Genomic DNA, 25,919 nt, shown 5'->3' with positions numbered 1-25,919 from the left:
TATTATTTTTTTTTTCATAGTCTTACTCAACCATTTTATCAAATTAATCCATTTACCCAGCAATGGCTTATAATTTTGTTGCATTGATTGCTATGCAGAACCATATTAATAACATAAAAGCCTTGAACAAAATAAAGTGCTAGTGAAATTTTTGCTATATGCTACTATCTAGTGACTTTTTTCTTTTGTGTATCAGAAAAAACTGTTTATGTATAAAATCACTCATCATGTTTCTACTGTGCCACCTAGGAGTAACACCAGTTTGAATTCTCAGTCCAGTGTTGAGCTCCAAATATTATGTGGAGATTTAGTGACTGCTCAAAATTCAGATCTGTCCTTAGAACCTTGTTTTGAGCTTATGGCTGGAAATTCAGATCTGACATCCTCAAACTGGTTATTTTTTAGAACATAAGGTGTTAACAGTGAAAAGGTGTCTACATGCTGCTGATAGTTGGCAGAAAGTCGTGCCCACCTCCCGTAGATAATGTCACCAGGAGGTAACTGTATGAAGATAAGTCGGAAGCTGGGATCAAAAGCTCACCTGGCCAATGCTTGCGTCGTTCTGTTTCGTGTTTATATCGTTTCATGTTTTGTGATGACCTGTTATTGACCTACACCCATCCCGACTTCAAACTTGCCCTCTCTTGTTTTGAAGTTTAATTAGCTAATTGTAACTACTTACTATATTATACCAGTTGTTAATATATGTACATACGTGTGTTGTCTTGTTCACAGGTAGTTCTTTTTGGGGTTATAAAATAGGTAATTTAATTTTTATTTTTTGTATGTTATTTTTTGCCTTGGTCCACCCTGAAGTTTATCCCGGTGCTGTTCGGTACATATTTTATTATACTTTTCATTTTAAGATACTCCAGTGTTTGTGACACATTCTTTATCTCTTATAACACCAGATACACTCACGTCCACCTTATATACACCACCCCAACCACCCCGTGCCGACTGGGACGTAACAACCTGTAATAGACAGAGATAAAAACAGAAGATGTGTTTATTATCACCATGTATTTATTAATCAGAGTTGCCAGGTTTCAAGAAAATATAATTTCAAAAAACACATGACCATCTAAATCATTTAGCAACCTTAAAAACAAAGCACATTTGTCTTCTTTTTTTATTAGCATGTAAAGACATCCACTTTATACCCGTCCCTTTCTCTCCTCCAATCTTTTCTAATATCTCTTGCAGTGGAAATGGTTCTTAACATTGTAGTAACACTGTGTGCACTTATACTTGGCTTTTGTTTAAAAAAATTCATTGGTTTCAATTCTGAATATCTGTTGTTAAACACATTCTTGGTGACTGGAGAGTATTTTAAACTAGCCTAATTTGTCATAATCAAAGTGACCCTGGGAACTCTGACTTACTGTCCAGTCAGCTGCCCCAACCCCCTGAGCATGGAGCTGCATTATTAGTGCCCCAATGACCTCTATTAGTGCTTTGGTTAGTTTAGTAGTGCTAATTAGTGCCCTCTAACAGATTTTTGACGACAAAGTACAATAATAAAAGACCACATTGTACCAAATTTAAATGTTTAGTTTAATTATTTTTTTCAGTAATATTTTTAAGACAGTAATTAGGATAAGATTAGCATTAGTTGAACTGATAAGAACAGTGGAGTTTTTTTTTTTTTTTTTTTTTTTTTGCTTTTTAAGTCAAAAGATCATCATTCATTATAGAATGGCTAGAGTGTATGGAAACAAAAGTATGAAAAGAAGGAAAACAGAAAAAAAATATCAAATGAGCATGTATGCTGGAATGTATCTGGAATGTTGGCAACTAGACCTTGACTGTTTTTCTGTAGATTTTTTTTTGTTTGTTTGTTTTTAAATTAATCTTCTCTTTCACTAATCTGAATGATTAACTTCTTTGCTGTTTGCTTTACTAAAATTCAGTTTGCTCAGGCCGAGAGCTTTGACATTGATATATGTTGCAAAGTGTGAGTCACTTGTGAGTCGACCCCCTGTTCTAATAAATAAGTAAAACCTATACCAGCAGATGGGCATGAATACATCCTGCAAATGAAAGCTGACGGCTCACAAGCTCAGGGATGTTGGAGTAAGCTTTTTGTTGATTTTTGTTTCCTTTTTTGCTGACCGATGCTGTGTTGAATGAGTGTCACTCAGTCCTTCATGTGTCTAAGAGCATCTCAAGGGACACTGAATTCTCCGTTAAGTGGCCTTGGAAAGAAAAAGACAACAGGTCAGTCATGCGTGTCAGAGAATTCTTATCCTCGCAAGGTGAAAGGTTTATGATGCAGAGATAGAAGCTTTAAAAAGTAATGATGCACTCTTCTGATAAATATTCAACTTTACTTCTATCCCAATGCCATTTTTGAAAAGGGTGCAAGTTGAGGAAAATATTCATCACTTACCTTATAATATCATTATTCATGATACAATGTATACAGTGAAAGCAGTCAAAGTAAACATTTTGTATTTATTGAAATTACTTTCCTTAGAATGAACAAAATAAATGAGTTCCCGGTTGCAGACCTTGAATTTTTGGATCCTACTCTGTAATTTGTATGCCTTAGCCCACCTCTTTCATATATCTGTCAAATATGAGTGACATTCTGCTACATAGATAATTTGCTTTAATCCCCTAGTTGAAAATGGAGGCCTCGAGCAGACCAACGTAATCTCATCCACTGTTGTCACTCTGTTTTGTCATGCATTGACATTACAAGACGAATTTCTTGACATGAACTGGTGTCCTGAGACTAACTGGTAATGACCTTGTAAATCAAACATCAACTTTTACAACAGCTCAGCTGATAAACTAAATCCCAAATGACACAGAAAGCAATTTGGAGAATTGGAAATTCTGGAGAAAAATATAAAATATATCAGAGAATAATAATTTTATAAAGTAAGGTGCTTGAGAAAAATAAATGTATAATTTTGCATCACGGCTTGGATACAACCTTACAGAAATATGAAGAATTGGATCTAAATTGAATTAAATGTCACCTCCAAATAGCAGAAGACCATCACCAAGGTTTACCATTTGGGCAAATCCAAATGAAACATCCCCTCAAAATGGTTGAATACACTACGTATACATATCTTATACAGATAAACAGGTAATATGAAATGGATATAGAACCAAATAGACCTACATAGGGCTACATAGTTCTGAAAGCTAATAGCACCTGTAAGCTGCCCATGCCACACGCACTCATGCAACCCCATACCACCAGAGATGCAGGCTTCTGAACTGAGCACTGATAACAACTTGGGTTGTCCTTATCCTTTTTATTCCGAATGACACGGCGTCCCAGTTTTCCAAAAAGAACTTCAAATTTTGATTCGTTTTACCACAGAACAGTTTTCCACTTTGCCACAGTCCATTTAAATGAATGAGTACCATCTAAGGACCCAAAGATAATCCAGTATGGTTTTCTGGCCTTGACCCTTATGCACAGAAATTGTTCCAGATTCTCTAAATCTTTGGATGATATTATGCACTGTAGATGATGATAACTTCAAACTCTTTGCAATTTTTCTCTGAGAAACTCCTTTCTGATATTGCTCCACTATTTTTCGGCGCAGCATTGGGGGAATTGGTGATCCTCTGCCTATCTTGACTTCTGAGAGACACTGCCACTCTGAGAGGCTCTTTTTATACGCAATCATGTTGCCAATTGACCTAATAAGTTGCAAACTGGTCCTCCAGCTGTACCTTACATGTACATTCAACTTTTCTTATTGCTACCTGTCCCAACCCGATTCCAAAAAAGTCGGGACACTGTACAAATTGTGAATAAAAAAGGAATGCAATAATTTACAAATCTCATAAACTTATATTTTATCCACAATAGAATATAGATAAAATATCAAATGTTGAAAGTGAGACATTTTGAAATGTTATCTATATTCTATTGTGAATAAAATATAAGTTTAAGAGATTTGTAAATTATTGCATTCCTTTCTTATTCACAATTTGTAAAGTGTCCCGACTTTTTTGGAATCGCTCTCATTGGAGAAGCAGTGAATCTACTCTGAGACTTCCTCCCCCTATTATAGAGGTTACACCTCTAGTAAAATTTTATGAAAGCCTTTTTTACCCTGTAAGACTTCATCCGTTTTATCCTTTAATAACAATCAGGACTTAGTCTGCACCAAGGTTTGTGATCAGTGCAGTTTATCTTGTCTTTTGTTTTCTGCAACTTATATACAATTATGTAAAAATGTATCTGGGAAAGTATTACTTTACTACTGGAGGATGTGGAAGGTTGAAATTAGTTTGGAAGAGTGTCTCCTAAAGGATCCTGAAAGACCATAAGTGTCAAAATAAGGTTGTACAATATTAAACTCCACTTAGTATTATCCAGACAAAAACTTTTAAATATTATGCCTTGGTAGCAGAGCTCATAGATTTTGTCTAATTTTATCAGCCATTTCCTGAGTAATGACTCATATTAAAAGTCACGTAAAAAAAAAAAAAAAAAAAAAAAAAGAAAAAGGACAGTGCTGCTCTAACAGTTGTGTAATAGCTGCTCTGCTCTTCACAGTTGAACAAGTCTTCTTCGTGATTTCACAGTGTCTTCTTCTCTTTCACCTTTAAAACACCTGCTTTCTGTAGCTGTAAAGAATGTTCGAGGTAATTATGCTGAGTGTAGTTCTCTACGCCCACACGCTGCTCTCTGCCTTACCTCGTCTTCCTCCAGATGACATTGGATAAACATGTCCTCATCTGTGATGTTGACACGATTAACTTTCACCTGCTGAGTTTGCGGTGTCACCGAACACTTTAATCATCCATCCATCCCTCTATCCTTCCCACCTTCTCTTCATTTCTGTCACCTCTCTGGAGGTCACGTCTCCAGAAATTAGAGGCTGATGGATCAGGAGGGCAGAGGAAGTGCCAATTACCCAAACGTAGCCCACGTCCCCTGTAGCCCACATTTCATGTAAGAAAAATTAGATGATGATTTGTTTGCAAATGATTCAGTCTTTTTTTTTTTTTTCACTGAAGTGAATGAATCGCTGCTCTTCGATGGCATGCACTGATTGTGAGTCGCAGTTTTCATGCTGTTGCTGCTGATTGGCCTCACTTAACCCAAAATATGAAACATGGAAGACAAAGCATTATAGTTCCTATATATATATATATATATATATATTTTGACAATCAAGAAGATATATAATCCCTATATAGGGAAAGTTTTGTTTAGCCTCTTTTAGTAATGATTTAGGTATAGGTATAGGTATTCAGAATAGGATCATTATGGCCAATAGCTTAATTTGGTTTTCGATATGCAAAAATTTTCTTTAGTTTATATGTATCTTCTTGTCAGCTTCAAGTCTGATTTTTTGATGGATTTGGAGCAGTCCACCTATTTCTTCCACCTATTAACTTTCTCTTTTTGCCTCTACTATGCGGCAATAGCAAGATTAGAGTGATATCTCAAAAGTAAGTGGTTGAATGTTGTAGCATTTTTTATGGAATTATCATTGTAGGGTTCGATTTCTGAAATCTATCTATCTATCTATCTATCTATCTATCTATCTATCTATCTATCTATCTATCTATCTATCTATCTATCTATCTATCTATCATCTGGGGACTTGTACATGTACTGTACTGTAAACGCAACAAAAATTGTGATTTACTTGTCATAAATGTTTATGTTTTACTTTTGTCAGGCCGGATAAACTTAGGCGAAAACCGAAGTGATACAGAACGAGATTTAATGAATACGCACGAGAATCCACACAGGAATAAAGCAGCAGTACCAGGGAACAGAGAATAATCCGGAAGGTCCCGGGAGACACAGGTAGTAGACACAGTACTGGCAAAGTCCATAGAAACTGTAGAGTCCTTTAGAAAGGCAAGTTCCACGAGTATAAGTCCATGAGAGTTCCCCAGCGTAAACTGTAGAACGGACGAAGGGTCTGAGGAAGTGCACGCTCTAAATAGGAAGGTGCGATGATGAGCGCCAGGTGCAGGTACTTCAGTATGATGGAGAGGTACTGCTGAGGGAAGGCGTGGCTGGTGGTTCCCTGACTACTTTAAATAAATAATACTATAATAAACTAGTTTTTCAAACATTTTTATGTAATTTATTAGTACAAACTGTTTTGAAATGTTACTTTCGAGCCACTCGCGGCTTCTCGTGTTAGGGCTATCAAAATTAACACATTAATAACTTAATTTACTGATACCTGGCAATTAAAACTGACCATGTGGAAACTGCAAAAGTTCCGTTTGGTGTCCTGATTGATATAAAAATGTGTAAATAATTTGGGATTAATCGCAAGTTTATATATATATATATATATATATATATATATATATATATATATATATATATATATATATATACAAAACATACAGTATGTTGGCATACCTTGTATAGCTGCATGAACACTTATTGAACCAGACAATTCAATTTATATTTACTTTCTCTGATGACTTGCACTAAATAGAGTCAGCAAGGGTTGGGACAGTAGCTGCTGGTTGCCAGCTTCAAGCAGACTTCCAAATGATCATCAGTCATGATGGAATGGTATTTAAACTTAATAGTCTTCATTTGGGAAAAGGCTGACTCACATAAATAAGTGGAGTCTCTTAGCTTGCTGGATTTTTCCAAAGGAGATCTCAGACTGGATGCCTTGTAAGTCATTCAAGTTTTAAATGCCATAGGGAAGAAAGATGAGACTTACAGTTTTAAATATTTTGTTTGTTTGTTTGTTTTTTTGCATGCTATCTACCCATACTATCTTTGCAATCTATCGTTCAACCACAATAATTTTTTTTGCTCAGATTTTTAATGACTAAACGCATTGTTCTGTCTCTACTTGTGATTTAATAGGTAAATTACTATAGCTAGATCACTTAGTGGTTAAATGAGTTGGTTAAATTTTGAAGCCCATTTAATAATTTAGCTTCTATTCTACTTGATGTCTTAAAAACAGAAATAAAACACCCAGTAAAAGCATGTGTGGCCTCAGTGTTTTCCCTTCTCTTTGCTTCAGCTGCTTCTTTTTCACATACTGCCTTATATTAAACTTTAGTTTTATGAGCTTATGACTCGTAATGGCAGAAAGCAAAATCGTCAAGGAGGGAGCAAAAAGGGAGATGAAAAGAGGCGTATCTCTCTCTCCTCCTTGGCGGCACGATACGCCGCTGCACTCCCATTTATTGTGCCGAAGTAATTACTCCTGAGTAGAAGCTCATCAAGTGGAGAATTTCAAATGATTTCCCCATATTTGGGCCGAGTGAACCATGGAATATAGAAAATGATGAATTAGAAACGTATTTACCGCGGGCCGGATGAGGAAGGTTAAAGCAATTAAGCTGAATGGTTTCGCCTGGGAGTCCGAGAATCGTTCAGTAGAAGAGACTTCGCTTCTGACTTGCGCACCCTTAATGTTTAACCCTCTTTATTTTACTACTTATCCATGGACCCAGGGCATGGATTTACATTTTACAGCAATTTTAAAATACCCAATATACTTCTCTTCATGACAGTTAGCAGTGTTAACAATATTGATGGAAACGATGGACCCAATATCCTTCTCATTCTCCTAGAGTCTCCTGTTTTTATTTGACACAGTGTTTTTGTTTAGTTTATTTTTGCCACCATTTTACCATCCTTATACAAATACTTTTCTACCCTAACAGCATAAAAGACATTTAAGCCCTATAGGGTTCCAGTAATATATTAAACCACATTATAATAAACCACATTAACAGTATTTTATCCTCATAAAGTTAAGGGATATTTAATTTTAAAAACAGGCCAGCAAAACCAAATGCCTTGTACTGTGAATTAGTTTTATTAAAATATAAATTAAATGTATTCCCATGGTCCCCCATTTTTTCTTTGTATATCATCCAGTTAAGTCAATTAGAGTCTCTATCTTGTTCATTTATAAGAAAACCGTGCACCACACTGTTTTTTCTTAGTTTGTACGTCCGTGGTGGTTGTTTGTGCTTGATGTTTTTGGTTTTTATTTGTATTTGTATTTTTTGTTTTTTTATGTGTGTGCAAAGCATCTGCTCCCTGCTTAGTTAGCACATTTGTACCCTTGATACTACAATGTTTAGTGCCCATATCCAGAGCTACTTATAGAACACCACTGGAGTCTCTATTAAAACCACATTGCCATGGTAATGCACAAGATCAGGGACTAAAAGCAGAATTATTAATAGCAGCAGGGTATTTGGTGAAAACCAATCATTTTATATTACATTAATTAATCAATATTAAAAAAGTAATAAAGTGAGGCAACACAAACATTAATTTAGACAAATACAACTAAACATTCAGTAATGATAAAGAAACTAGCAGCACATAAACTGAATAATGGGGCTGTATGAGGAGAATCATGCTATTACTATTGAATATCATAATTATAGTGTCAGATACACTATATGGCCAGCTTACCATAAAATGTGTATGTGTCTTTTGAACATCCTATTACACATGTGGTATGCATTTGCTGTTATAATAACGATTATGTTATAATATAAAGATTTTGGAATGTGGCTGGGGATATTTGTGCTCATTCAACCACAAGGGTGTTAGTAAAGGGTTCAGTCAGCGTTTAAAATCATCCTATAGGGTTTCATTAGGGTTAATATCAGAGCTCTATATCTCTGATATCTCTCTGTGCAACCCATGTAAAGCATATCTGCATGGAGCTGGGTTTGTGTACAGGGGCATTGTCATGCTGGAACAGGTTTGGGTCTTCTAGTTCAAGTGAAGTGAAAGTGTTATGCTTCCACATCCAAAGACCTTTAAAATTAAAGTATATGCCTCCAATGTTGTGGTAACAGTTTAGGAAATAACCAAATATTGTTGTAAAATTCAGGCATTTCACAAATCTTTTTTCATATAGTCTATTATAAAATATTTTTGTTCCATAGTAGTAAACATTTCCACTGTAATTTTTTGGGCTTTACATTGGGCAATAACTTTGTGTTTCACGCTGCCTGTGTGCTTTACCTTTTATGGAGGTTTGTAGGTGATGCTACCTACAGTACAAATGAGCTGTGCAAAGAAAATGTGTGATAAATTGGTGTTAAACAGGCACACGAAAGTACAAGGAAAATTAGTGTTCATGAAACTTTTTGTAGTTCTATTGAAAGTTTTATAATTTTGTTGTATACGCAAACATTTCTACTCAACTTTACTAATTATAAACCACTGAAAATTCTGTGGTTCTGTCAGACTGTTAGCTCTCACACAAAATGTGAGAAGTCTTCCTCCACAGGGTGACTCCTTCCATCCGCAATAGGGATGGAGGGGACCCAAGAGGCTCGTTCTCCTAAAATATTTTTTGGCAGCTTGGGAAGGCCAGCCAGACGTATATCAGTGGGTACTGAACACAATAGAGAGGGGCTACTCGTTTCAGTTCGGGTCCTCTCCTCCCCGGTTCAATAAGTTGTGTCCCGACATGATCCTAGAACAGGAAGTGTGCGCCCTCCTAAGGAAAGGGGTCATCTAGGTAGTTCCTCCCTTGGTCAGAGAGTCAGGATACTACAGCCAGTATTTCGTTGTTCCGAAGATGGGTGGCGGAATGCGGCCGATTCTACATCTGCCCTCCTTGAGCCGCTCACTCGTGAGGCTCAGGTTTAGGATGCTCACTCTCAGGGAGATTGTGTCTCAGATCAAGTCCGAGGATTGGTTTGTCACGATAGATCTAGGGGATGCCTATTTCCACATAGCCGTCCTTCCTTCTCACAGGAGGTTCCTGTGGTTTGCTTTTGGGGGCGAAGCTTAGCAATATCAGGTCCTCCCGTTCGGCTTAGCAATCTCACCCCGCACATTCACCAAGTGCATGAATGCGGCTCTTGGCCCTGCTACGGCTAGACTATATTGACGATTGGTTGGAATTAGCTCGATCAAAGCTTCAGGCAATCCACCATCAAGATGTCGTTCTTGCCCACATGAAGGAGTTGGGGTTAAGACTAAACGCAAAGAAGAGTGTGCATTCTCCAATACAGAGAACCACCGTCTTGGGCATAGTGTGGGACTCAACTGTGTTTACACAATTATCTCCAGCGTGGATTGAAGTTATTCTCACTGTAGTCAAAAGAGTAAAAGCAGGCTGGTCACTTACTGTGAAGCAGTTCCAGAGGCTGCTCGGTTTAATGATGGCAGCGTCCAACGTGATCCCACTTGGCCTCCTCCATTTGAGACCCCTCCAGTGGTGGCTCAGGGAGAGAGGGTTCTCCCGAGGGGGAAACCCACTCGGTACTATTAAGGTCTCGGGGAAAACTCTTAGAACCTTAGCTATATGGGGAGAACATACGCTTCGATCTCAGGGCCCCGTCTTGGGAACTCCTTGTCATCACATAAAGCTAATGACAGATGCATCCCTCATGGGGTGGAAAGCAGTATTGAGTGGCCATTCCGTCCAAGGTCGATGGAACAAGTCACAGACCTGAGAGATCGCCACGTGTTGGTCCATACGGAAACACGTTGGTGGTCTCATACATCAACCACCATGGGGGTCTCCGGTCTCGGCCCCAGTACAAGCTGGCACAGCAGATCCTTCTGTGGTCCCAGGGATAACGCCTCTCATTAAGAGAGGTTTATATCATGGGCCAGTTGAACTGGAGAGCAGACGTCTTTTCGAGGCAAGAGCAAAGGCCCGGGGAATGGAGGCTCGACTCAGAGGTGGCAGAGCAGATATGGCAGAGATTTTAAGAGCCCAGGTGGATCTGTTTGTGAATCGGGAGACATGTCCACTGTGAGAGACATAATCTAAAAAAAAAAAAAAATCCAGCAATCACAATGTATGATTTTTAAACTATTTATTTGTATGATACAGCTGCAAATAAGTATTTGAACACCTGTCTATCAGCTAGAATTCTGACCCTCAAAGACCTGTTAGTCTGCCTTTAAAATGTCCACCTCCACTACATTTATTATCCTATATTAGATGCACCTGTTTGAGGTCGTTAGCTGCATAAAGACACCTGTCTACCCCATACAATCAGTAAGAATCCAACTACTAACATGGCCAAGACCAAAGAGCTGTCCAAAGACATTAGAGACAAAATTGTAAACCTCCACAAGGCTGGAAAGGGCTACGGGAAAATTGCCAAGCAGCTTGGTGAAAAAAGGTTCACTGTTGGAGCAATCATTAGAAAATTGAAGAAGCTAAACATGACTGTCAATCTCCCTCTGACTGGGGCTCCATGCAAGATCTCACCTCGTGGGGTCTTAATGATCCTAAGGAAGGTAAGAAATCAGCCCAGAACTACACGGGAGGAGCTGGTCAATGACCTGAAAAGAGCTGGGAGCACCGTTTCCAAGGCTACTGTTGGTAATACACTAAGACGTCATGGTTTGAAATCATGCATGGCACAGAAGGTTCCCCTGCTTAAACCAGCACATGTCCAGGCACGTCTTAAGTCTGCACATGGGACAGGGCGACTGCACTGTATTAAGGAGAGGAAGACCGGGGCCATGTATTGAGAGATTTTGGGGAACAACCTCCTTCCCTCAGTTAGAGCATTGAAGATGGGTTGAGGCTGGGTCTTCCAACATGACAATGACCCGAAGCACACAGCCAGGATAACCAAGGAGTGGCTCTGTAAGAAGCATATCAAGGTTCTGGCATGGCCTAGCCAGTCTCCAGACCTAAACCCAATAGAGAATCTTTGGAGGGAGCTTAAACTCAGCGACAGGCCAGAAACCTGACTGATCTAGAGAAGATCTGTGTGGAGGAGTGGGCCAAAATCCCTCCTGCAGTGTGTGCAAACCTGGTGAAAAACTGCAGGAAACATTTGACCTCTGTAATTGCAAACAAAGGCTACTGTACCAAATATTAACATTGATTTTCTCAGGTGTTCAAATACTTATTTGCAGCTGTATCATACAAATAAATAGTTTAAAAATCATACATTGTGATTTCTGGATTTTTTTTTTTAGATTATGTCTCTCACAGTGGACATGCACAGTGTTTTTTTTCTCGCTTTCATCGCTTTAAAATATCAAAATATCGTGTTGATCTCCTGCATCCTTCACTTTCCGTTGGCTCCGTCTCGACTATTTTTGCTTTCGGAAGAGCGCTTTTTCCCTGTTTGAGGGTTTGAAAGCAGTGAGCGGAGGATATTCAACAGAACTACGAACACACTACAGTAAACACATTAAGGTACTTAATTTCTTTACTATGGCGAACATCCAGTTCACTCAGTGTGTGAAGTGTGACATGTTTAGTCAGTCTTTCTCCGTTGTTAGCGATAATTTTATCTGTGAGAAGTGCAAGCTAGTTTGCTAGCTGACGCAGAAGATCTTAGCATTAGAGGAGCGCATCCAGAGTCTAGAAAGAAGTAGTGAGTGTGAGAACAGTCCAGGTTCTGCAGGGGAAAGTCTGGATGCCCTAGGTGAAGGTAATATTTCCCCGACTCCGGCATTAGAGCCCTCGCAGCGGGGCGAATGGGTGACGACTCGGCGGCATACTCGCAAAGCTAAAGCTAACGCTAAGGCTCGCCCACGGGAGCACCATTCCTCTCCGCTTCGAGTGTCCAACAGGTTTGCTCTCCTCAGTGAAGCACCCGCTGAGAAACCTGAAAGAGCTCTGGTTTTAGGAGACTCCATTCTGAGGCACGTGAAATTAGCTAGACCTTTAGGGGCACCAGCAGCACAGATTATCTGTATACCGGGAGCCAGGGCGCCAGACATAGCAGGTCAGCTTAGATTCTTAGGAAAGCATAGGTTCTCTAAGATAGTTTTTCACACAGGAGCTAATGATATACGCCTTCGACAGTCAGAGGTTACTAAGAGTAATATTATAGAGGTGTGTAAATTAGCGAAGGCAATGTCCGATGCTGTAATATGCTCTGGCCCCATCCCAATGCGACGTGGTGATGTAGCCTACAGCAGGTTATGATCGCTGAACTGCTGGATGTCCGAGTGGTGCTCCAAAAATAATGTGGGCTTCATTAATAATTGGAGCATTTTTGAGGGCAAGGCTGGCCTGTTAGGGCGGGACGGTATCCATCCCACCCGGGAAGGTGCTGCTCTCATTTCTTGTAGTATAGGTAATAGTCTCAGAACAGCACTAGTTAACAAGTGACTGTCTAGAGCCAAGGCCAGGGAGCAGACAGACAGGCTAACCCGACCGTCTGCTAGCTGTACAGAGTCGTCACTCAGGATCCACCATATTGAGACTGTGTCTGTCCCCTAAGCAAAACCAAAATATAGGAATTATCAGAAAGTCTGTTTAAGTAACCTGATTAACATTAAATTAAATAGGATTGAACGCACAGTCAGCACCTCTGATCTAAAGATAGGATTGTTGAATATTAGATCTCTCACGCCAAAAGCGCTTACTATAAACAAAATTATTACCGACCAGGAGTTTAATATAATGTGTTTGACAGAAACATGGATTAAATCGAATGAATATGTAGCATTAAATGAGGCGAGTCCTCCTGGGTATAGTTGCATACACCAACCCCGTCTAAATGGCAGAGGAGGCGGAGTCGCAGCTATTTATAATAATAATCTAAATGTCACACAAAAGACTAAACACAAATGTAAAACATTTGAAGTTCTTTACACCAACATAAAATATTCAGTGTCCGAAAGCAGGTCAAGTCAGTTAATTCCACTAATTATTATTTATAGACCCCCCAGGGCCCTACTCTGATTTTCTAAAAGAATTTGCAGATTTCATTACAAATTTAGCTACTTTTTTAGACAAAGCATTAATTGTTGGTGACTTTAATATTCATTTTGATAATCAGGAAGACTCCTTAAGAGCAGCAGTTGTGTCCATTCTAGAGTCAGTTGGAATTAATCAGAATGTTATAGGACCCACTCATAGTGGTGGACACACTCTCGATTTGTTGTTAACATTTGGTTTAAAAATAAAAAACTTAGTCATAATTCCACAGTCTGAAGCTATTTCAGACCATTATCTAATCTCGTTTAAAATTTGCCTCAGTCATTGCATTTCTACCTCACCACGTTACCGTGTTAAGCGTACTTTCACGTCAGCTACAGCAGAGAGTTTTATCAATAATCTTCCAGAAATTACGATATTAGATAGATCTCCGTCAGACCCCGCAGAGCTCGACTGGGCCACTGAACATCTAGAAACAACGTTACGTTACACTCTAGATGATGTAGCTCCCCTTAAGACCAAAATGATCAGGGAGAAAAAATTAGCACAGTGGTTATAATGATCATACGTGCACCTTAAAACAGACCACTCGAAAATTAGAACGTAAATGGCGTCAAACAAAATTAACAGTATTTCAAATAGCATGGAAGGAGAGCCTCTTAAATTATAGAAAATCTCAGTGCTGCTAGATCAGCATATTTCTCCACCCTCATAGAAAATAACAAGCATAATCCTAGATTTTTATTCAGCACGGTAGCAAAATTAACAGGGAATAAAAGCACTGCACTAACATGCATACCATCATTAGGTAGTAATGATTTCATGAACTTTTTTAATAATAAAATTGAAAACATCTGGCAAGAAATCCAGACGGTTAATATAAATCCAAATTATTTTACAAGTAACCCTGTAGACAGCAGCGTAATTATAGCAGACAATCAACTACAAAGCTTCACTCCTATTCATGAGAATTACTTAATTTCATTAATCTCCTCATCAAAATCATCAACCTGCATTCTCGATCCCATGCCTACAAGTTTCTTTAAACAGATAATTCCAGAGGTAATTGAACCAGTTTAAAAAAAATAATTAACTCTTCCATTAGCACTGGTTATGTACCTAAATCCTTCAAACTGGCAGTTATCCACCCCCTTATTAAGAAACCTCACCTTGACCCATGTCAGTTGTCCAACTACAGACCAATATCAAATCTCCCCTTTATATCCAAAATTTAAGAAAAGGTTGTAGCACAGCAGTTTGCTCACACCTACTTATGAATAACATTTTTGAAATGTATTCAGGATTTCGGCCTCATCATAGCACAGAGACGGCGCTAGTTAAGGTGGTAAATTACCTGTTATTGGCCTCTGATCAGGGTTTTGTCTCCTTACTTGTTTTGCTCGACCTTAGTGCAGCTTTTGACACCATTGATCATACTATACTGCTTGCTAGACTTGAGAACGTTGTTGGAATAAAGGGAACAGCTCTCTCTTGGCTCAGGTCTTATTTGACTGATCGCTATCAGTTTGTTGATGTAAATGGGGAGTTCTCCACACTTTATGTAAAGTTTGGTGTTCCTCAAGGATCTGTCTCAGGCCCACTGCTTTTCTCTTTATATATGCTGCCTCTTGGTGAAATCATTCATAAACATGGGATTCGCTTCCATTGCTATGCTGATGACACACAGCTGTATATTTCAGCAAAGCCAGATGAGCGAGATCACCTTAACAATGTTGAGAAGTGTGTAAAGGACATTAGACAGTGGATGCTTAATAACTTTCTTCTGCTCAACTCAGATAAGACGGAAGTACTTTTACTAGGACCACATGCAGCTAGAAGTAAACTTTCCGATTACGTAGCATCTCTGGATGGTGTTTCTGTTTCAGCGTGTACGACTGTCAAAGACCTTGGTGTGATCATTGACCCGAGTCTTTCCTTTGAGTCTCACGTGAATAATATCACCAGGATCGCATTCTTTCACCTTAGAAATATTGCTAAAATTAGAAATATGATGTCGTTACAGGATGCAGAAAAACTAGTTCATGCTTTTGTTACTTCTAGATTAGACTACTGTAACGCTTTACTGTCTGGGTGTGCGAGTAGGTGCATAAATAAGCTTAAGTTAGTTCAGAATGCAGCAGCAAGAGTCCTCACTAGATCTAGGAAATATGACCACATCACCCCTGTTTTAATCAATCTACACTGGCTCCCAATCAAATCTCGCATTGATTATAAAATATTACTACTGACGTATAAAGCACTTAACGGTCTCGCACCGCAGTATCTGAGTGAACTTCTGTACCAGTATGATACTCCACGCCTACTTAGATCCAAAGGTGCTGGCTATCTGTTGGTTCCTCAAATAATGAAGACTACAGCAGGGGGAAGATCTTTCTCTTATAAAGCCCCACAGTTATGGAACAACCTTCCAATCAGTGTTCGGGTCTCAGACACAGTCTCAGTGTTCAAGTCAAGGTTGAAAACTTATTTATTTAGTCAAGCCTTTAATCAGTAGATTTTTCTTAGGTAAAGGCTCAGATCTGGAGGGAGCATGGATATAGAGTGTTTGGTGAACTGGTATATTTGTATGCTGTCATCCCCTCACATTCACACGTTCACTCAGGTTTGTTGACGGTGGTGTGGTGGGTCGTCTCTTATCCCAGAGATCCCTCATGTCTGTGTTACCTTCTGGTTCTCCTTTCTAGTTATGCTGCCATAGCGAGTCCAAACTGCACAGTGACATTAATTTTCATACACCAATAGGGACACTTAATAATCCATATCCTTCTCTTCCCGTCACCCTCTCTATCTCTCTCTCTCTCTCTCTCTCTCTCTCGGTCGAGTTAAACATGCTCCTGAGGCTCCAGTGACCACTGTTCCTGCCCTCTCCCCTCCGTGGAACTTCACACTTCTGTGCAGCTTGGGACAGTCTCTCATCAACAACTTGGGTGGTTCCATGTAATTCCGGAGTAGAACGGGTGGTTTGAGGATGGATTGGACTGTAGTTGGTGTTGGCGGTCTGACTCGGGAGTGCAGTTTGCTTCTAAACGTCATCACTGTACCCCGCAGCATTGTATATCTGCTTCAAATGGATATTTGGTGCAACCCAGATGAGGATGGGTTCCCTCTTGAGTCTTGTTCCTCTCAAGGTTTTTTCTTTATGCCATCTCGGGGAGTTTTTCCTTGCCACAGTTGCTCATCAGGGACAAACATACTTACAAAGAACATATTTACGTTTAATCACCACATCATCTGTGTAAAGCTGCTTTGAGACAATGTTCATTGTTAAAAGCGCTATACAAATAAAAATGAATTGAATTGAATCGAATTGAAAATGCACCTACGATGACAATTTCAGACCCCTCGATGATTTCTAAGTGGGAGAACTTGCAAAATAGCAGGGTGTTCAAATACTTATTTTCCTCACTGTATGTCTGTACGCTTTTCCCCTCTATCACGCTGCCCCTGAGAGTTCTGGAGGGAATCCACCAGGAACGAGCTTGTCTCCTCCTGGTGGCACCTCGGTGGCTGGGTAGACCATGGTTTATGGACCTTTTGTCCCTCCTCGAGGGATCCCCTCTCACAGGCAGGGGGGACCCTGGTTTACCCCCGCCTAGAGGTATGGAAGCTGTGGCTGGCCCTTGTGGGGGTGCAGTTCCTAGCAGCTGGTCTCTCTCTACTGAGGTAGTAAAGATCCCTCCACAAGGAGGTTGTGTGCAGCTAAATGGCATCTGTTTGCCACATGGTGTGAGCACCTCAGTTGGACCCAGTTTACTGCCCAATTGGGTCAATTCTGGAGTTCCTGCAGGAGCAGTTTGCCACAGGATTGGCTCCATCGTGACATGTTTCCTACGTGGCACCTGGAGACTGAGGCCTAGGACATGACCAAAGTGACTGTGTGGGACTTGGCTGTTGTGCTGGTGCCCTTTGAGCTCTTGGCCTTGGTCGCCCTTAGGTGTCTGTTAGTTAAGTTAGTTCTCCTGGCAATTTCCTCCCTTAGGAAGGTTGGGGAACTACAGGCAATTTCCAGGGCCCCGTCTCTCCTGGAGTTTGCTACTGGCATGGGCTTTTACCCTATACCTATACCCTATGTGCCTAAGGTGCCTGCGCCTCCCTAACAACCTGTCATTTTGCAGGCATTCTGCCCTCCCTCTAGCCCCTAACCAGAAAAAGCTAAATCAACTGTGTCCAGTGGACACATACCTCCACAGGACAAGTCCATGGAGGAAGTCGGGGCAGGTTTTCCGGCTAATAAGCAGACACTCATCAGATGGATTGTGGATGCCATTTCTCTGTGTTATGAGTCCTCTGGTCTTCCCACCACTTTGGAGTCAAGGCTTATTCCACCCAGGGTATGGCGGCCTCTACGGCCTGGTCCGCTGGAGTTTTACTCCAGGTCTTTGTAATGCTGTGGGCTGGTCCACCCCGCTGACCTTTGTCAGGTTCTACGACCTTGACATCAGAGCCACTCTTGGCTCCTCTGTCCTGCATGCAGGTTGTGCTCAGACACACTAGGCAGAGACTGGTCAGTATGGCATGATTGGACACACGTTCCCAAATCATTTTAGACGCAGCTTGTTTTCCTGAAAGGGAACGTCACTAGGTTATGTATGTACCTCTGGTTCCCTGAGGGAACGAGAGCTGCGTCAACGGGCCATACTCTCTGCATCCCTGCAGCGCTTACCTTCTCCTTTTTCAGAAGCTAATGTTGCTACCATCACTCACCCATTTTGTAACTTCCTGCCTATTGGCCGCATTTTAAACATTATTCAGATCGTGAACAACGCGAGGCGTTCCAAAAGGGAACTAGGGTTACATAAGTAACCTAGTGATGATATCGTTTGTCTGTCAAATTTTCGGCTTAAATTGGTGACACATAAAAAACGGATTTTTTTGACAAATGTGTAAATTATATTAACCTCTCTATCACATATGTTTGTCCATTATAAGTAAAGCTTTTAAAAGAGGCTGCAGGCTCAATACATTTTGTTTGAAGAATCACAACATTTTAATATCATTCATTGGCCTGTATTTCACTGGTCTGTTTATCAGATGTGACATTAACTGCCAACATTTTATTCCCCTTTATGTAACTTAGATCTGCTCTACAGTTGATTATTCAGGCACTTACTGTACACATATTTGACCTTGTAACAGACTTGTGTGTTTGTGTTTCTGTGTGTGTTACATTGTGTCAGTATTAAGTATTGCTGTAAGAACTTAGCAAGATACATGTTTCTCACGAAAAAAAAAAAGAAAACAGCAACATATGTTATTTTAAGCAAAAATGTAATGAAAATATTTATTTTGTATTTTTCTGATTTATTTACATGAATTAAAGAAACCTTGCTGTTTTGAATTCATGTTATTTTTATTGATGTTGAAAATGTCTTTATTTACTTGTTTGTTTGTTTATCTCTTATGTTGGATTGCAAAGCACTAAATTAGTTTTATTTTATTTTAGTTTTACTTTTCAAGTTTATGTTTTACATTTTATATATGGAACAAACTTTAAACACTCAGATGAAAAGCCATGCCACTTGGAAAACTTGCCAGAGGTGTTCTTTGCTAGATGGATATTTCTTGTGATCCATCGTGTGATTCAGTCCAGGGCAGTTCAATAAGATTTAGATGTGGTGACTGGGCATTCTATGATAGATAACACTTCAGCCAACTGTTTGCTCTCTAAATAATGCTTACAGGGCTTAGACGTATGCTTCTGGTCATTGTCCTATTGTCTGGTGAAGTTGGTTACAATTAGCTGCAGTCCAGTAGAATTGCATGGCAGTAAAGTACAGAATAGTAGTCATGTCAGTTCAGTATTCTTTTCACAATCATTTAATTATTTAACCTATATTTTACCATTGTACCTACAGTTTATCTGTGTGTATATAGAGTTAGCATGTTTTCCAAAATTAAACAAAAACTTGTAAAGTGGAACATGACGTAGCTTGTATTTTATTTTGGAAAACCTAATGTTTTTGCCCAAAGTGTCTTTTGACAGTCACTGTATGAAATAGTATCTATAATAGTGTAAAAGTGTTATAGAGTCTATTTATTTGACGTATTCTTTATTACACTGAAATATAAAAAGGTCTATTTAAGTGTACACTGCCTCGTCGTTACTACATGAATACATGACTTATTCTTGCTGGAGCCGATGATTATTTTTCTTGACCACTGGGTTTAAAGCTCCATTTGGTCATCATAAAATTTTTATCAGAGCCAGTAGAAAGTGTTCATCACCTAAGGTAATGGCAAATTATTATAAAGAAAAAAGCGAAACACAGATAAAAAAAGGCCGAGCTCACAGACAGGGCCGCAACCCTGTCGTTTGTTTAATATGTTATTAAATGAATTAGTGCAAGGATTAACGTGTTGTTAAATTGTGCAGCCTGCATGGAAGAAAATGCCTTCGTCAGCTGGTTTTCTGCCGAATATATAAGGAATCTTATTAATCCCACATCATTTACTTTAAGGCCAGGGCTGTGAACACTCAAAACTCTGGAGGTGTCATCTATTGTGCATTACTGTAAAAGAAAAAGAGAGAGAGAGAGAGAGAGAGAGAGAGAGAGAGAGAGAGAGAGAGAGAGAGAGAGAGAGAGAGAAAGAGAGCAGCAGAATAACTCTTTCAAGATGCAAAGAAGAGTCGCAGCAACTTTCTGACAGTTTCATCATACATTATTTCACTTTAATACTCACGAAATTGACACATTTTTGGCTTTGATCAAAAGCCAGCGTGTTATTCTGAAAGAAGCGTTTGGCATGATTCTTGTGACAGAGTGTGTATCTTCAAAACAACGCTTTGAGCGATGTGCACAGTGTGTGGAATACAGCCAGCAAAGGAGTAGAAGCTCATTTACTCGACAACGTAAAAAATCAGCCGGCCCTTTTGTCTTATTCTGTTGTTGGTCTTAATGTTGTGTAAAGTGTTCATTTCTTTAAATTAACTTTTGAATTAACTGTGCCCGTGTTTTAACTAATTGTAGTGTTCTTAAAAAAAATTCCTTAATTTAATTAGCTGAGTTCCAGAGTTCATTCTGACTCTGTGGACATCTGTGTGACAGCATCTTGCTTACTCTACTAAAAGTGATCAATGGTCAACATTTCACATGGTTAGAGGGCTGCGTGTGTGGCATCTTTAAAAAATTGTCCTCATGTTTTGTATTTACCATATAGAGCTGTATTCTGAACTACAGAGTTGCAACTTGTATGTTTTTTGACCACACACACACACAAAAAAACCCTATATAATTATATTCTATATTATATAATTATTATAAATTAAATATTAGATCCTTAGCCTGCTTTCACACATTTCAAACGTTTTTTTTAACAAAATAGTAAAAAAAAAAAATTATATTATATATATATATATATATATATATATATATATATATATATATATATATATATATATATATATATATATACACATACATATACAGTGGGTACGGAAAGTATTCAGACCCCCTTAAATTTTTCACTCTTTGTTATATTGCAGCTATTTGCTAAAATCATTTAGGTTCATTCTTCTTCCTCATGAATGTACACATAGCACCCCATATTGACAGAAAAACACAGAATTGTTGACATTGTTGCAGATTTATTAAAAAAGAAAAACTGAAATATCACATGGTCCTAAGTATTCAGACCCTTTGCTCAGTATTTAGTAGAAGCCCCCTTTTGATCTAATACAGCCAGGAGTCTTATGGGGAAAGATGCAACAAGTCTTTCACACCTGGATTTGGGGATCCTCTGCCATTCCTCCTTGCAGGTCCTCTCCAGTTCTGTCAGGTTGGATGGTAAACGTTGGTGGACAGCCATTTTTAGGTCTCTCTAGAGATGCTCAATTGGGTTTAAGTCAGGGCTCTGGCTGGGCCATTCAAGAACAGTCAAGGAGTTGTTGTGAGGCCACTCCTTCGTTATTTTAGCTGTGTGCTTAGGGTCATTGTCTTGTTGGAAGGTAAACCTTCGGCCCAGTCTGAGGTCCAGAGCACTCTGGAGAAGGTTTTTGTCCAGGATATCCCTGTACTTGGCCGCATTCATCTTTCCCTCGATTGCAACCAGTCGTCCTGTCCCTGCAGCTGAAAAACACCCCAACAGCATGATGCTGCCACCACCATGCTTCACTGTTGGGACTGTATTGGACAGGTGATGAGCAGTGCCTGGTTTTCTCCACACATACCGCTTAGAATTAAGGCCAAAAAGTTCTATTTTGGTCTCATCAGACCAGAGAATCTTATTTCTCACCATCTTGGAGTCCTTCAGGTGTTTTTTAGCAAACTCCATGCGGGCTTTCATGTGTCTTACACTGAGGAGAGGCTTCCGTCGGGCCACTCTGCCATAAAGCCCCGACTGGTGGAGGGCTGCAGTGATGGTTGACTTTCTACAACTTTCTCCCATCTCCTGACTGCATCTCTGGAGCTCAGCCACAGTGATCTTTGGGTTCTTCTTTACCTCTCTCACCAAGGCTCTTCTCCCCCCATAGCTCAGTATAGAGATCCTAGAGTATCCTAGAGATAGCTCTAGGAAGGGTTCTGGTCGTCCCAAACGTCTTCCATTTGAGGATTATGGAGGCCACTGTGCTCTTAGGAACCTTAAGTGCAGCAGAAATCTTTTTGTAACCTTGGCCAGATCTGTGCCTTGCCAAAATTCTGTCTCTGAGCTCTTCAGGCAGTTCCTTTGACCTCATGATTCTTATTTGCTCTGACATGCATTGTAATCTGGAAGGTCTTATATAGACAGGTGTGTGGCTTTCCTAATCAAGTCCAATCAGTATAATCAAACACAGCTGGACTCAAATGAAGGTGTAGAACCATCTCAAGGATGATCAGAAGAAATGGAAAGCACCTGAGTTAAATGAGTGTCACAGCAAAGGGTCTGAATACTTAGGACCATGTGATATTTGAGTTTTTCTTTTTTAATAAATCTGCAACAATGTCAACAATTCTGTGTTTTTCTGTCAATATGGGGAGCTGTGTGTACATTCATGAGGAAGAAGAATAAACTTAAATGATTTTAGCAAATGGCTGCAATATAACAAAGAGTGAAAAATTTAAGGGTGTCTGAATACTTTCCGTACCCACTATATATATATATATATATATATATATATATATATATATATATATATATATATATATATATATATATATATATATATATATATATATATATATATATATATATATATATATTTTAGTGAATCCAACTATATTTAACATATTTGCTTTTGTTGAGGTGATTTATTCATTGGTTGGTTATAGGTTAAATAATTAGATTACATTGAAACTATATGCTTGTTTTTAACCTTCACAAAATCTCATAACATAAAAAAACATAACATAAAAAATGTATCTGCTATTGGGGGCATACAAGAAGGTTTTACAGTCTGAAATCAGACTTGTGTAATATTGATCAGATGAAACCAAAATCACACATTTTTTGAATGAAAACACCGTCAGCATATTTGGCAACATGGACCAGAAAACAAAAAAGCACCTGATATCTGTCTGTAAAATTTGGAGGTGGAACAGCAATGCTTTAGGTTTTTTTTTTTTTTTTTTTTTTTTTGAAGATTGATGGCATAATGAATCCAGTTAAGAATTCATTTCCAAAACCAGTTATCTCTGCCAGGAAGTACAGACTTGGCGTTGGATGGAGATTTGTCCAAGATGATGATCCAAACATACTCCTAGGTCAACACAGAAAATGCTGATGAAATAAAAGATCACTGTTGTAAGAAGTCTCAGGATTTGAAAGCTGTTTAAACAAATAGTGGTTTTTTGAATTGTATAGAAACTGCAAATAATTACTCTTTCATTACTATATCAAAAATATTTTTCTAATATGACCTTATTATATTTATTATGAAATATATTACTGATATATAGTATGAATGTTAATTATATTAGAGATCATTATTTAAAGTCTTTCAAACCAAGTGGGAACCTGATTTGGGTTTTTAAGTAAATTGTAATATACTGGAATTATTTTAAAAAATCATATAGCATTTCATGACCTCAAATCTCCCTTTTGTGATAAACTGTATTATGTGAACAAAAAACAAAATAAAAAAAAACACTTTTGTGGTCTCTCCAGGGCTCTGGATGTATGAGATCGCAGAGAAAGCAATTTTTTAAAAAACATTCAAGTATCTCTTTTCTTTGTTCCCCAGAAGAACAAGAACCTATTTGTTTCTCACATTCTAGTGATGAATATGTAGTATTAGAGCCGAGACATAAAAAAATGAATGTCTCACAATCTAATGCGACAGCAGCTCTGATGTCTTCCCCCCCGAAGCTAAAGAAGTCCAGGCTTCTGCCATTCGCCCTGAACATTAATCATAATCACAGCAGCTGCATCGCGAGCTCTGACTCGGCTCTATCCTGATTGGTGCCGTGTAGCCTTTGTCACTCTGGAGAGTTGACACTTTCTGTGTCACACAGCCAGAGAGGATGGCATCAAGCTTGTTAGGAGGAAGATAACTCCCCTTTAGTGAGAGGGGGCAACCATCAGGGGGACATGGCACCTTAAGAGCTCTTACTGCTTAGCTGCCTACACATGTCTACTTCTTTGTATTTTCTTTAGAAAAAGACAGAATGAGCAAAGTGTGCACACAATACTTCTCCTGGGGAACAAATTCATGTTCTTTTAAGGTAAAGAGCGTTTTTATTAGAGTGAAGCTTTTTGCAGAAGTTTGCAAGCTCTAGCCACACCCCTTTAATATAATTCAAATATAATCAGAGGCATCCTGTATTGTCTAAATGATCATTTTTTATTTTAATACTGTATATTACAAGTGTATATATTTCTATATATTTCTGTATAGATCAAAATATTTGCATATAGCTTACAGTATAGCATTACACATACTGCTGTTAAAGATTCCCCCTAATATTATTCCCCCTCTTATTTACACTGTCACGTGTGTGTTTTGTCATTTATATTATGTCTCTACCCCTGTCTAGTCATTGGTCCTTGTGTTCATGTATTTTCCCATTTAGAGCCATCTCCACTTCCGTGTTTGATTTATGTGAGTGTATATACCCCTCAGTTATGTGCTGAATATCAAGCTTTTGCTTATTGTTGAGAATTTCCAGATTTTATCCTTGTCACAGTCTAGTTCACATTGTTTGCTAACTTATATGAGATAATTCAAATTATTATTTGAATTGTTTCCTAATTGTTTAAATAAATGTTCCTTTAGCCACACCTGCATTTGTTAGTTTTTCTTTACATGATAATTGTGGGATCAAATGCTGGAAATGTGAGGTTAGATCTCAGAATTACACCAGCTGTCTTTTTTTAAGCATCAAGTATGACAGCCATATATACAGTATATAATGTGTCCTTATGACACTGACTTTACAGATCACTACACAGTGACCTGTATAGTCAGTGATCTTGATTTAACAAGTGATTGAACAACGGAGTCTGTGAAACATAGCCAGGGTCTCTGTTTTTTTCTTTCTTTTTATTTATTTTTTGTATTTTGTTACAATGGCATAAATATAAAGCCACATTACTTATAGTCTTATATTTAGGGTTTCAAGCACCAAAGTCGTCTCAGATCTCATGTGTTCAGAAATAGAAATCTGTATGGTTACGAATATATTTTAAGAATTTTCACAATGTTAATAAAAAAAAATACATACTGAAGAATTCCATTTATCCATTTTTGTGTTTTCTTGATACAACCATTTTGACAACCCCAATCTAAAACATATAAATGTATAAACCATTTACAAATAGTTATTTGGTTAAATTGTTAAGCTGTGAGAAGCCATATTGATTTATAACTTGATAAATTCCAAGTTGAGGATAAAAATGTACCCCTAGATGAGACCTCTCTGTTGTTTGGAGTTAAAAAAAATTACAAGTTACAACCTCTCCTTGAATATAGAATTATGCAAAAATCTTAGTTTTTATTAACCTTTTATGGTCTGATTAGCTATCAATATGGCTTTTGAAGAAAAAAAAACAAAAACACAGCAATACTGTTAAAAAAATGTAAAAAGAACTGAACAAAATAAATGGAATGAAAAATACATTATGCATTTTTTTCTCCACATGGTATTTAAAAAACATGAAAGACATACATTCCTTAAAATTATTAATTATCCTTACTATTATTTATAACATAGATAGATTTAAATTACTTGTTGACAAACAGCTATGAAAAAATGAAATGTGTATATTTTCTAATAATTCAATTTGAGGTGAATGCTCCTGCCTCTGTCAGTTTCATCACTCGTGAACATCATGCTGCTTGTCTTTGATCCAAGTCTCTTTTTGTTATTG

This window comes from Silurus aristotelis (assembly GCF_946808225.1).
Source record: "Silurus aristotelis genome assembly, chromosome: 9".
NCBI classification, from domain to species: domain Eukaryota; kingdom Metazoa; phylum Chordata; class Actinopteri; order Siluriformes; family Siluridae; genus Silurus; species Silurus aristotelis.
The sequence above is the reverse complement of the archived record's forward strand: the minus strand, read 5'-3'. Positions refer to the sequence as shown.